Source organism: Polyodon spathula, chromosome 9 (assembly GCF_017654505.1).
Source record: "Polyodon spathula isolate WHYD16114869_AA chromosome 9, ASM1765450v1, whole genome shotgun sequence".
NCBI classification, from domain to species: domain Eukaryota; kingdom Metazoa; phylum Chordata; class Actinopteri; order Acipenseriformes; family Polyodontidae; genus Polyodon; species Polyodon spathula.
In genome coordinates, this window is record NC_054542.1 from 21900042 (window position 1) to 21914746 (window position 14705).

A 14705-nucleotide genomic window follows, 5' to 3' on the forward strand; every position below is an offset into this window, starting at 1 on the left:
AGTTCACAGATAAATATAACTGCCATTAATGCAGATAGTTACTGTTGCATATATGATTTGATTACCTGTCAGCATTAGACAGCAACATGGGAATGACTTTGTCTAGTAGCAGTACTGTCATAACCTGATTTTAAAACAGATGCATTCTAAATGATTTCTATAGTATAATACAGTACAAGATTAGCAGTTCAGTAAACCCAGATTGCCTCTTTTTCTTTGGAACATCATATCTCATGAAACAAGTTGATTTAATGTAATCTGCATGTTCTACTAATGTGTGTTTTATATATAAACATTGGATACTAAAGAAAAGCTCATTGGAGCTACTGTAAGAGAGCTAATTTTCTGATCTTTCACAGAGAACAGTCAGTTGTTGAGAACAAGCTGAGCTTTAACAAGTGCTCTCTATTTCCTAATAGGCTTGCACAGATAAACACTTCACAACAAACGCAACCCAGTCTTCATGTTCAAGTGTTTGCACCCACAGACAAACAGGAATGCACCAGATGCAAATGTCTGTATTTCATAATGTTAAAGCAACTAATTGGAACCCTTCTGCTTACCCATTTCTGTGCTCAATCTCCTATCACACACATCTTCTGTATATTTAGACCTAGTCGATCTCTTGACATGTCACATGACCGCACACATTGCAGATTTTTCATTTGTTGGCCAGTCAGTGTATGTCATACTGGTTATACAGTCACCATTGTAATTATATATACACCCAAACACACAATACCAGTCAAAAGTTTGAGTACACCTGCTTGAAACCAGGTTTTTCATGATTATCCATGCTTTTAACTGTATAAACTTGTCTATAAACACTTAATATTTCATTATATGACACGTGTACTTATATAAGCTGATAATCATAAGTGAATTGCATTCAGAAGTTTAATTTTTAAATGAAAATGTAAATCTTGTCAATTTCAATGAAATGGTCACCCAAAGCAAGGGGATTTCAGTCTGAAGCCCAAGTCAGTTAAAAGTCTGAAATGTGTATAACACGGTGTTAGAACACTGGCCTAAGTATAAAAGTGTCTTTGTTAGATGTTCTATGAGTTAACTAGCATGTTACCTAATCAACCTTTTGTCACCAATTATCAGGTGAGGGTCCATGATTACTATAAATATAGGTAGCATAGGCACAAGTTTGTCATTCATGAATGTAAGGGATAAGAAAATGGCAAAATAAGCTCAGTTAAGCAAAGAAAGTCTGTAATTACTTTAAGAAATGAAGGTCAATCTTTAAGACACATCGCAAGAACTTTGCAAGTGTCTGTAACTGTTGTAGCCAACACCATCAAACGATTTGAAGAAACTGGCACTCATGAGGACCAAACAAGGCCAGACAGGCCAAGGGTGACCTCAGAGTCAGAGAACAAGTTCATTCGAGTCACAAATCTCAGCTAAATGCTACTAGAAGTACAGATGTTTCAATGTCAACTGTTCAGAGGAGATTGCATGAAAGGGTGGCTATTTAGAGGAATCCAAGATTTAGAGACAATTTTCATTTTCAAGTATTTACAGAAACGTATGACGTAAAACATTGTCAATTATGAAAAAAACCTGATTTCCAGCAAGTGTACTCAAACTTTTGACTGGTATTGTGTGTGTGTGTGTGTGTGTGTGTGTGTGTGTGTGTATATATATATATATATATATATATATATATATATAGATATATATATATATATATATATATATATATATATATATATATATATATATATATATATATATATATATATATATATATATATATATATATATAAACACACACATATATATGCGCACATTTGAGAAGACTGTTTAGAGATAGCATGATACAGTATTTGTAAGTTTAAACTTGAAAGTTTAAAAGTTTGTCATTCAGTTAATTTTACTATTTCTAAATTTTTAGCTTGTTTGAGGTTTTAATAGTTATGTCTAGTATAAAACCGGCAGCAAATGCCACATGCCCTATTTGGCAGGACACAATTTCTGTCACCTTACTTAAGGTGGGGACCCCCCTGTTTTTCAATGAAACAAACTACTGTATTTGAAATAAAATTGTGTATTGGGCAGATAACAAGCATCAACACCACACCACTGATATGAAAACAAATGCATGAATTAAACTGTCTGTATAAATGAAATAATGAGATGCCTGTCTGACCATGCTGCCATTTGTTAATGAGATAATGTCAGAGGTAAGTATTCAGGAGCAGTTTGTTTAAAGACTACAGCTGCAGTTAATGGCTTGACCACTGCTTCAAAATAGGACCTTCAGCTTGCTTGAAACTGACAGTAGAGTGATGCTCAATGGATGACGCTGAATTGTGGCAGATCTACAATCGTTTATTTAGCAAATCACACTGTAAAACATGACTGAGTTTTATGCTGTCTTGATTAAGAGATCTTAACTGCCAAGCTCAGAGCGTGTGACTGATTCACCACTGCCCAAGTGCACTCATTGTCATTCACAACATTAATAAGGTTATGACATTTAAAACACTGCAGTTAACCTAAAAATAGCAGCTTCTTTTTTCAAAAACAAATAGACACGCAGATAGGATACAGCTGGATGTCACACATGCACACAGGAAACACCTGTAACAATTTGATGAGGGTGTGGGTTCTTGCTTTGTTGTATATAACATGATTCAGTTATTTATTAACCCTTGGAGACATGGAAGAACTACCATAGTGGAAGCGGAACCTTTGGTTTGAGGTTATGAAATGCGAAACCGTGAATGTATTTGCTCACATTTTTTGCAGTAACTGGCAACAACCTTCTCACTCGTGTACTAACTTTCGCAAGTTATCATAAATATCAATCTCAAATGGAGACTCAAGCCTTTCGTGGTAAACCTGTTATTTTGACACCACTCTTACAAAGCATTTGTGTCTGTCTTGCAGCCGGTTCTCTGATTTCCCTCCTGTAAAAATGCACGTCCCATTGGTGCAGAGCTCGCTCGGGCACCAGCGAATCTACTGGTACAGAGTGGGCGAAGCAGGCACCTGGCAATTCTGCCTCTATAGCAGGGATGTCAAACTCAGTTCCTGGAGAGCCACAGTGTCTTCTGGCTTTCGTTCTACCTGAGCTCTCAATTGCTTAATTGTTCTAATTATTTGATTAACTGTACACATTTAACACTTCTCATCAGGCATCAAAATGTTTAATATGGAATGTACCTTGAATCAAGTGCATCTTGAAAAATATTAAACAAATAATTAGATCAGTTATGTTAATTGAGAGCTTAAGCTGAAAATCAGAAGACCCTGCGGCCCTTGAGGACTGGAGTTTGACACGCCTGCTCTATAGAGAGTGCTGCTCGGTGCTGCTTATGAACATTACGGTTTTTAATTTGACGTATGATTGAATACTAAAGTCAGTGAAGCACAGAGTTACTGCATTATAAGTATACTCCGGTAAACAAATAAAAATCACAATACTCACACTTTGACGGTTTTTGTTTTATTTCCCTTTTAACTGTTACAGTACTCATCTCATGCGTTCTGAAACTGTTAAAAAATGTAATCAGCACATTAGTCAAATACACATTTAAGTGTATAGTAATTGAAGAAGACATACCATGCTGAGATACTTGTGTTGGAATATTGTTTCAAAATTGTATAACGCAACAAAAATATATTTGGTTAAGGCGTGGCCGAATGTTTCTCATTGATAATTGACCCTTTCTCAGTCAAAACGGCAAGTTTCTCAGTAACTAAAAAGCTCACAGAGAATGCGACATATAAAAGTCTGGTTTAAAGTTATATAGTTTTCAAATCTTTGTTGTAGGGCTCTTTAGGATTTTAACTAGTTGTTACAAATAAAGCCAGTCGTGATGCTATCATTGTTGAAGTGAGGATCACATTTGTAATCCTAAAATTGTAACAAGTGTTACAGGCCAATATATTCTACTGGACAGGTTATCTACAGTACAAAGCAATTGTTTTAGTGCGTATTTGAATTCACTGTATTTGTTGTGCGTTCGTTGCATAGGCTTTGCCTAGTGAATTGGCCACACTGTAGATTTCAAAGAACGTCGGGAACCTTGTAATTTGCGACTAAATTAATGTCGGATGGGAATCCTGTGTCTTGCTTTCCATGTATAGTAAAGAAAAATGACTGGAGCTGGTTTGGCTGCTCAAACTACCGTACTAAAGTGATTCTATACATTATTAACCCTCAGGAGTCCATCTTCAGTTTAATGTTTGCCATTTAGATCATTACATTGTGTACTTTAGGTTATGAAAACCTGCATCTCTAACAGTAATGTACATCAAATCATGACCCTCAGTGTATTTTATCTAACTAATTCAAACTGCAGTTGGGGATCTGCTGCGGGGTCTGCTGATTTTAAAAGGCGTTCTGCTGTACCTTCTCTTAAAGAAAATGCAGAAAAGTGTGCTTTCTGGTGACCTGTGTTATGCTTGTGAGGATTGTGAGATTTTCTTTAAAAGCTGTGCCAGCATGTGTCATTGAACCAGTCTATAGTAAGGCCGTGGTAGGCAGTGGCTGTTGGTGGATAGTACCGTCTGTCCTGACTAGGGCTGCTGTCAAAAAGCAACATTTAATGAAGCAAATGTGGTGATTTGTTAGTGAATGGAAGCTCTACAGCTAATTTATTTCTGTCTCCTCCTGGTCTTGTGTTTAGTTTTATAGCTGCTGAACGTGCAGCTGTTTGTGTAATGCAGACACCAATAATATTGAATCTCTAGCCAGCCAGGCACCACATTCTTAATCAAATTTTGTGGTAAATAAATAATACTACTAGTGGTGTTACACATGCTTACCTGAGTTTCTATCAAGCTGGTCTGACAGCTGAGATAATTAGCTTTAAAGGTGAAACATAAAAGAAACTGTCTGATGCTGTCAGAATGTATCAGTTCGGTTTTAAACTACCTTTCCATCCATGTACGTCAGTGAGTAATTGTATTGATTAGCACACATTAGTAACTATGGCTGGGATTCCACAAGGCGCGTTCATTCTCTCTTTCTCTCATCACGATTCTGTGACGTAGCACGCACATTCCAAATGCTATAGGAAGTTCGCGTCTAAAACTTAAAGGTGGGTAAATTACCTACTCATGCGAAAAAGCCATACAATTGATTAAAAAAATCAGTTGTTACGAGACTTCACCAACACACATCTGAGCACCGGTAGGGCTTTCACGCTGTCGCACTTGGGTACCTACCAAGGATAAAAAAGTACACCAAAATTATTCAATTAGCAGAACTGGGAGTTCGTTGCCAGTGGCTTTATTACTGCTGTGGGCTACAGATGGCACCAGGCCACCTAGAGTTGAAGTAAAATCTCTTAAACCTAATTCATTGAGGAAGATTGTTTTTTGAAGAATGAAAATACGAAAGAAAACAACTGTTGGTTCCACGAATGTATACAAAAAGACAAATACGGGCTTAACATCAGCTTGCTGCAAGATATAATGCATTTCCAGAGAGTCCTGGTGGATTAGTCACTGGATCCCCAATAACAACAACATATAAAACCATATTCTACTGGCGACAGCCTTGCGCTGTCCCTTCCAAATTCGGATTCAGGTATTTATTATTATTATAATATGACGTGGGAAATGTGGATAAGTAGTGTAGTCTACTGTAGATTTACTACTATTTAAAAAATGTACTGTACTAAACATTTTGACTAGACTTTTTATGTCATTAACCTAAAGTGCTGGTATTTTAGCTCAGTTTGTAGACTAAGAATCAGAATTGCTGAAGCTACGTTTCTGTAGGAAAACATGTGTACGTGTATAATAGGTTTATAATAATGCAGTCAAAAAATAGTACACAGAGCTTTTTTGTGCAACGTTATCTCGGTTTTTGTTTTGTTTCCTATAGTTGTAGTTTTTTTTTATTACATTTTTTGGTGGCCAAATGAGGCAGGCAGTGTCAACACAACCTAAAACGTTAGTGTAAACCCAGGTTTAAGAAAGCTGTATGATATTAATAATTGCACAAGGCCAAATTGGAACTAAAAATATAAATATATCCTCCTGTATTTTAATATGGATTCGGTTATTTGCATTTAGAAGGAGAATTTCTCTGGCTACGTGGGAACACACACAACCCAAAAGTACTGCTAAAATAGAGAGAGAATTGTTATTTCTCTTTCCGTGGAAACTGCCTCAGTGTTTTCCAGTAAGATTCTGGATTTTAAAAAAAAAACAAGCAGTTCTTATTCATGGCAACGTACCAGGACTCATTAGGGGCTGTACATAAGTTTACACAAACTACCAAGACAATAAAATGTTAAAGGGTTAATGATAGGGATGGGAATTTTAAACTTTTAAAGCATAAACTCTAAACAAGTGGTTAAACGTTGAATAATATGCTAGACGTATAGCCGGTCACGTGACCAGTTTCACCAAAACATACTTTTTAATGTATTAATTTTAGTAATTTATCATCGTATACAGCAGTCAGCCCCTCGCGTGTCCGACTGCTGTCTAGTTTTTCTAATTGGTGCAATAGAAAGATTGACACTGGGGTGGGTTTTACTCTCAATTGATCTGGCACTTCATTGGTGTACTCTGTGTTCATGTTGTAGTAGGTGTGGTAAGGTATCCAGTAAGAAAGTTAATGACAAGCTTTTTTTCTGATTTTTCTTCTATATTTTTAATAACATGGCATCTCTAAACAGAGGAATGATGCAAAGCCACGTTTGGAATTATTTTGAGGAACCAGGATAGAAAACCGTGGTGTAAATAATTACGCCAAACAAAACTGCCATACTGATTGCAGTAAAAAGCAAACATCCATAAACACTCTAGATAGCAAGAGACATCTGTTTAGCCTTTACATCCTTGTTCATATGTATAACACAATATTAAAATGATTTTTTTTCAGTATTAATTCAGAGAACGCATAATGATTTAATTTAACTGTAGACTTTTATACAAATCATTTGTTTAAAAAAAACCCAAACAACTAAATGTCGTTATCTATGTAATTTGTCAACACAGAAGGGCATTTTATATATATATATATATATATATATATAATATATATATATATATATATATATTTCACGTTTGTGGCACTGATCCGTGAACAGTAGAGTTAATTTAACAATGTATTGGAATCTGTGCATTCTGATTCTGTAACATATGTAAGCTGTGTTATTTTTTATTATTGGTTTTATTTTGTTCATTAAAATATAATATTAAAAAAAAAAAATTATTCACTTTATTACTACAGGGCCAGCACAGCTACATCTCAATGACGCAGTACAAATACGAAGAGACATGTACTAAGATAACAATGATAAAACAAATGCTTTAAAAAATGTAAAAAAAAAATATCCATTTGGCTTTTTTTTTTTAGTATTAAATGCAGGACAGCCACTATAACGTTGTTACTTTTATTGTGCATGGACGAATCTACCGGTTAATCAACTAATGACCATAAATTAACCAATCAAAAATTTGACTCAAATGAAAGTCTTTTTGATAAAACATTATTTGCTTATTTAGGGTTTCTTTCATTAGAAATTACTAACCAGGGCTGTCGGTATACATCACAATTTAATATAAAGAGTGTCTTTATGTAGATGTGGTTTAAACATTTAAAACACTGACACCTGCATTGCATTGAAATGTTTATAAAAATGTATCAAAAGCACATCCCTAGTTAATGAAGGCTAGAGACTTTGTCTGATGTGGTGAAACTCCTCCTGTGTGTTTGCTTCTGCTGTGACTCACTGACTCTTAGTCACACACTGACAGCAGTTTTATGAGCCTCAGAAGAGCATTGGCTGGAGCAGCAGCAGGCTCGTATTGATTATCTGCTGCTGCTGCAGGAAGCGTTGCTAGGTTTTACAGCTGTGGCCTTTTTAGACTCCAGCATTTACAGATTGTGCGATATGAAGCTTTGCTGCTTAAGGACATGAGGTAAGAATACATATATTGTATGGACAGTAAGGGAAGCTTGATCTGATCATGATTGGTTGCAGGTTTGTTTTGACAGAAAGCCCTTCTCTGTGTATCTGCTGCTGCTCAGTTGTATCCGTTTTGTATCCCTCCACAGAGGCAGGCCTGCTGAAGAAAGGATGAAATACAGTACAGTGTGATAGAAATCAAGACGCTCTGGTGCATCATATATTATGTAATGGTAAAGGCAGCCATGTTAGGAGGGTCTTTGAGATTCAAAGAGGCCGTTCTCAGTCTGTGCTGTACATGGAGCAGAGCTTTCAGGAGCTACGTACTTGGCAAAGTGTGCCTCTCAGTTATCTCTGAACACTGCAGCACTCACATATATATGGTAAAGCTTTTGGAAATAAATATGCACACACAGCAAGCATATACAGTATATATGGATTTTCACACGACAAGAAGTGTTAGTGTCACTGGTAAGGCTGTGTTTTAAAGGTTTGTTCGTTAGCCAGGAATTGAAAGGTAGTTCTAAACCTTCGAAGGTTCATCATGTGGCAAGCGTGCACTGTCAGATGCTTTTTAAAAAAATTTTCCCTCTTTAAAAGAAACTGTTTGACAATGTGTGAATACTGTGAAATTACACATTAAATGTAATGCAAAATTCTGTCTTTTGATTTGTATAAGAGGTATTATACAATCTTTCACTAGAACTGCCATTTTGAAACAGAGTTAAGTTATAAGTGTAAAAAGTTGTCAGGATGTTAGCAATGAAAAGAAACGTATTAAAGTAGATCTTTCAATAGAGGCGTGACATGCAGCTTTATATTTTATTGCTGGGTATACATGTATGTATGAACCTTATACATATATGTAACACATAATCACCCAAACCTAACCTGCATGTCAAGTTTCCTTTCCAAAACAAAGCAGTTTCTCAGCTTCATCTTAAAGTATACATCTTCCATTCAAATAAATGTATCGTAATCCAGCAGTGTAATGCTTAATGCTTGTCAATATGTACAGGAAGTGATAAGATAGTCTTTGGGTTGGGTTTATTTTTATTTTTATAGATTCTTATTTTTGTCTGTTGCGGTGTAGATCATTTCAGTTTTAGCTGGTGCTTTGTTTCTCTGTTTTCCGTTTCAGAATTATATAGTTTTAACCTGTTGCAGCCCAGCTTTCTTAAAAAAATCGTATGTAGGCTATACAGTATTTGTGCTTTGTTGTGAACGCCAAGCAGACAAAATAATGTTTTAAGACAATGTTATTAACACTTTGACTGCTAAGTCCTTTTGCCTATTCAGTCAGCTTGTTAATATAAGAAATAGTAGTTTTTCTCAACTCGTTTTGGCGTTTAAGGTGCTGCTGTGACCCATCAAACTATTTTTTAATACTCTGTTGCGTGAAGCTTTGCAGATATAGTTTCAGCCAAATGGCGAACTAAAAATCAAGCAAGCTTGTCATCAGATCTCAGTTGTTAAATAATTACTTGGTATGGCTTTAAAATTTGCTGCCAAGCAAAAAATAAAACATTGTTTTTTAGTCAATTTGCGCTGCTTTTTAGCATGAGCTAAGGCAATGTACCCACTCTTTTTGGACATGCCATCTTTTGGTCACGCACTTCCTACAGTGCAAGGAATGTCTGTGCTATGTCACATACTCAAGACAATGGAGAGATCATTTCAAGTTTCTAAACTGCATGTAAACCAAGCCATACAGTATCTTATGAACAGCTTGTTGGATTGATTTTTAAAATGTGTAAGGACCTTAATAATGTTTGGGGAAACTGCAGATTGTTATAACAAAACACTGAAAACGCCCACCCAGTAGACATTAATAAACTGACGAGCATAATCATTTGTGCGTACACATTGGCGTGATTTGCTGAGTTTGGCAACTGTCATTCCAATTTGAATTTATACTGGAACTGGTGTGTTGTGTTGTGTTCTCTCTAAGCAGTTAAAACCCAACATCACTTTTTACATTGGTGATGCAAGCCAACCTATTGTGTTGGTACATCTGCCTTTGCATAGTATACCACTGGAAGCTTTAAGTTCTTCACTGTAAACCAAAAAAATAGGTATGTATACATTTTCTTACAAATAGCTTACCGGCACTTTATTTGCGTAACCCTTCTGTTTTCTTTTTGTTTCAGTGAACTTTAATGTGCTGTATATGTTTCAGGAACCTGCAACCTTATTCTCGAAGGAATAAAACACATTTTACAGTATGTAAGATTCAGTTTTCAGTGGTTTATTTTTAGACATTTTGTAGATCAACAAAAACAGTGTTAACCCTTAGCTGTCCATTTTTTCAGTGCTTGTCACGCGCGTCGGGTTCAATTTATTTTCACACGTTCTGTTTATTTTACACGTGCTGTTTAAAATATTTTTTTTTTCAGAGTAAAACCGGTTTAAGATGCACTGAAATCGCAAAGGGACACTCAGTACTGCATCTGCAGCCAAGCCCCACCCCCTGTTCGCTGTATTTTTCACATCCCTCTTTATAGGACGTGCATACCGATAAATCCTTAATAATGCGATCCAAGTCATTATTTTATTACTATAACATATCAAAAAGCTCTACAAATGTCTGTGATATTCTTTGAGTGCTGGATGCAGAAGAAGCCATCTCTGGTGCATGGGGCTATCAAGTACGCCCCCTCCCCCCTCCCCCCAAAGCTCCTATCGGTACCACTCGGCCATTGAAAGGTTTTCTTGGCTTTTTCCGGAGAAAAAAAATGACTAGACCTGTGCTTTACATCGTCTTGATGACATCAGACTGGAAAGGGGAAATTGTAATGTTTGACCTTCTGAAAAGTAAAGTTGACTGGTTCGTTCTGGTAAAGTCCAAAGGTACTGTAGGTTAGATGCGTTGAGAAATCCTGAGAACTGCTTAAATCTAATGTTATTGATTAAAACCAAAAACTACTTATGGTAGCTGCAAAGCACCACTGTCATAATGACTGAAAACATTCTGTGGCCTGTAAAACATAATTTAAGTGTCTTTCATTTCTACCACCTCCTTCACTTTAAGTCTGACGTAACAAGAGCATAAAACTGATTGGCATGCCTCGGCTGCAGAGGCTCACAGCTTGGTGTGGTTGCCAAAAATGAGTGGTCCAAAATATTGTAATTTTCCTTTTTTGGGCAGTGTAATCATGGTCTATTTCTGTGAGTAGTACATCATTTGAACTTGGAGATAAAAAAAAAAAAATTCTAACTGAGATCCTTCAGATTATTTAGAAACTAAAAAAAAAAAAAAACATGAAAATAACATCACATATTTGAAAAGCCTGCAATAAGTTATCATCACCCACTGGGGAAAAGTATGATAATCTATGACTAAAAGCTAATGTTGATAGTACTGTATCAGAATCTGGGGATAAGGAGATAGCTGTCTTTTACATACGAGTTTGCACATGGCTCAACACAATCTTTACCTGTTTGGACAAGCCTGTATACACCATTCCCATATAATGACCTTCACTTGTTAGTACTGTAACTGCGTGAGGGATTCAGGCACTTTCGTCTGGTATTTAGGTTTTCTCCATGTTGCTTTTAAGTAGGCATATTTTCTTTTGAAATGGTTTGCCTTGCAATTTTGAATTTTTCAATGAGCTCTTTTGGTAAACGTTACATTTTTTTTTTTTTTATATAAGCGCAAATTTTCTTTCAAAAGATACCTAGTCGTGTGGACATTTAGACATTTATCAACAACTGCACAATTCAGAAGGATGCCAGCAGCACATCCGAGTAGATCTGCAGATATGTATTGTCTTGCTTTTTATACTAGTTTTAAACTTGGAAAATAATTACATGACCGGGTGCTGGATTGCCCAGTCAGATTTACGTTGATTTTAGACAGCAATGACTTTCAGAATACAGGTTCTGGATTGTAGAGGGTGTCACACTATTAATTCCAATAGTGATTTGGCTGAGACCCAAAAATAATGCCAGAATGGATACAGCTGGGAGAATTGGATGAGATGGGAAAGTGTGGAACAATGCAAGATTGGCTGGCAAAACCTATGGACAATGGAACAGAGCAGGATCAGTTTCCTCATCAGATCAGCATATGATGTTCTCCCATCACCACAGAACCTAAACCTTTGGGTGGGTGAGGATCCCTCATGTCCTTTAAGTTCATCCCCTGCAACATTAAGGCACATTTTGACAGGATGTAAGGTGGGTCTTGGCCAAGGACTGTTTACTTGGTGACATGACCAGGTGCTGCGATGTTTGGCCTTAGCATTGGGAGACCAGCGTAACCTGACCAATAAGTTGCCACCAGTTCCATCAAAGCATTACACACAAAAGACAATATTCCTCTGTCCAGGAGAGCAACCACCAAGAAAAGGTGTTAAAACCAAGCCTTGCTCAGGACAACTGGAAGATGCTGGCAGATGTTGGTCAACTGCTTATTTTTCCACCTGAGATTGCCACCACTAACCTTCGACCAGACATTGTCTTGTGGTCTGGATCAGCACACCTTGTTCATCTGGTAGAGTTAACAGTGCCATGGGAAAATGCTGTGGATGAGGCGTATGAAAGGAAAAAACTTCGGTATGCTCAACTAGCTGCTGAAGCGGAACAGCGAGGATGGAGAGTCCAAGTTTACCCAGTGGAGGTGGGTTGTAGAGGATTTGTGGCACACTCTACAACCCGGTTTCTCAGAAGCGTTGGGTTCAGTGGCCAAGAGTTGCGTCGCACAGTGAAGAACTTTTCTGTAGCAGCAGAAAGGAGCAGCAACTGGCTGTGATTGAGACGGAAAGATTCTGGATGGGGATCTCAAGCACAATAGAAAGAAGCAACGCTGATGTACAGGTAAGTAAGCTGATGGAGGGGGGTGATGCTAGGACGTCAGAATCACTGTTGAGCCCTCTTAGTGTCATGGGCTAGTCAACGAAACACCGAGGATGGAAGGTGCCTATTTGAAGACCCCAGAGATGTACCCTACTTAGCTCAATCCAGACGGTTGTCATGCTGATGCGCTGGGGAGACCGCACTGGGTTGATCCCCAGAGCCAGCATCGCAGCCATTGTGTGTGTGTGCTGAGGCAGTGGGGAGGCAAAATGAGCTGATCCCTGGAGCCAGCATTACACTTCAGCAGTCAACACCAAACAGAAGGATATCTACATCATCAGATGGAAAACAACGCAAATGGATGGAGATGCAGATGGATCACATTAGTTTACTGCAAAGCTGCGTCTGAGTTGGTGCTTATCTTGGTGAGAGCCGAGTTCAACATCTACTCTGTTGTAATGGAAATCGTGCTACATAACCCAAACTATACAAAATAAACCGAATACAACCAGGGGCGGGGGCAGGGGGTACCCGGTCACAATCATATGCAAAAAAAAAAAAACACAGTAGAGTGTGGTAAGTGTACAATTAACCATAGGTAAAGCATGGTTGCTCCTGTGAAATTACTATATTTCATTGCTTTTTAAAATATCAATTCTTGCTAATGTATACTAGGGGTGTGCAGAGTAACTGCATTTAAGAAGTATTTATTGGCAGTTATTAAATAAATCAAAACACACTTATTTTGTTAATTTCAAACAAGACAAGCTGCCCTTCCCTCAGCTTATCAACTGCAATTGGCTTCCACATTGAATGTTTTGGGTGGTGACATTTTTACATACGTACCGAGTTGTAAACTGACAATGAAAATATGTTGCAAAACTAGCAATGCAATGGATTCGTCATGTAAACATCACCTTTCATTTAATGTAACTCAAGCTACTGCTGTGGTAACTGAGCTGTGTATTTCTTAGTCCAATTTAATAAAAAGATAACACCTTGCCCAGGACTACAATCTCACAATTCACTGCATTTGAGGAAATAATGAAATAGAAAAAAAGATTTTGTATCAAAAGGGTAAAAGAAAGGTGTGTTTGTTATTTTGATTGACAGGTATATAACACTGTCCGATTACTCTGTAATTGTGTAAACAAGGGACACCAAGGGATCACATGGTTTTGTTTTAAGTAATTAACACCTATCAGCACACCATAAATATATATATACTAAGGGCCCAATCTTCGATCTGATGGTGACTGGCTCTCCGAAGTGCAGCTGCTCACCTACACCCGCAATACACAGCAATCTATGGAATAGATTAATAAAGCAACAGGCTACAAGATGGGCGTATGACATATTTATACAATTTACAAATGTGTGACAACACACAGCAAAGACAGGCAGGACCCCTCTCCCCTCTTCATCCTTCTCTCAATCTTCAACTTTACTTTGATGGCACACGTTGGATGTGGATATGCCTGTGGAGCAGTGAAGAACACATATAACTGTGTATGTAAACACACTACCACTGTCCATCATATCAATACAGTGATAAAACACATAACTGATCCACCCATCATGTGTGTGCGGATGGGGGGTTGGGATTCTGTACTATTGTACATTTGTACTGTTGTACCCAACTCCAGAGTGGACTGTTACTCCGACACTATTTGAGCCAACAGTGTGCAGTTATTGGAACTAGCGCATCGCAATTATCGCGCAGATATTGGTATATTCAGATGAATTAGGGCTTTCACCCAATTCAAATTTGATTGCACTATGTGCATATTGAATGTCCACCTAGAATACATTTGCATCTCATGTTTCTAATTATCGATGCATTACCATATGCTAATAGGACTGTATTAAAGGAACAGAAGAAAGGCAGTTTGCTGGACAGAGGCGAGTGCATGTTTCCACACTCGTCTGTTGGGCATGGGAATACGCTATAAACGTCACTATGATATGAACATGTTATATATGTTATGGAAACAAAAAAAGAGGCTTATTGCT

General features: G+C 37.4%; 1 protein-coding gene across 11 annotated transcripts in view; it reads left to right on the forward strand.

Annotated features, from left to right (window-relative positions):
- Positions 1 to 14705, forward strand: part of LOC121320501 (inositol polyphosphate-4-phosphatase type I A-like) — a 105757-nt gene that overhangs the window by 2350 nt on the left and 88702 nt on the right. Inside the window, exon 1 of one of the 11 annotated variants that reach the window (XM_041258874.1) lies at positions 7764 to 7905. The exons of the other annotated variants lie outside the window; for them this stretch is intronic. The gene's annotated coding sequence lies outside the window, so the exon portion shown is untranslated. Of the gene's footprint in view, positions 1 to 7763; positions 7906 to 14705 lie in introns of those variants that run through there. 11 annotated transcript variants of the gene reach the window in all.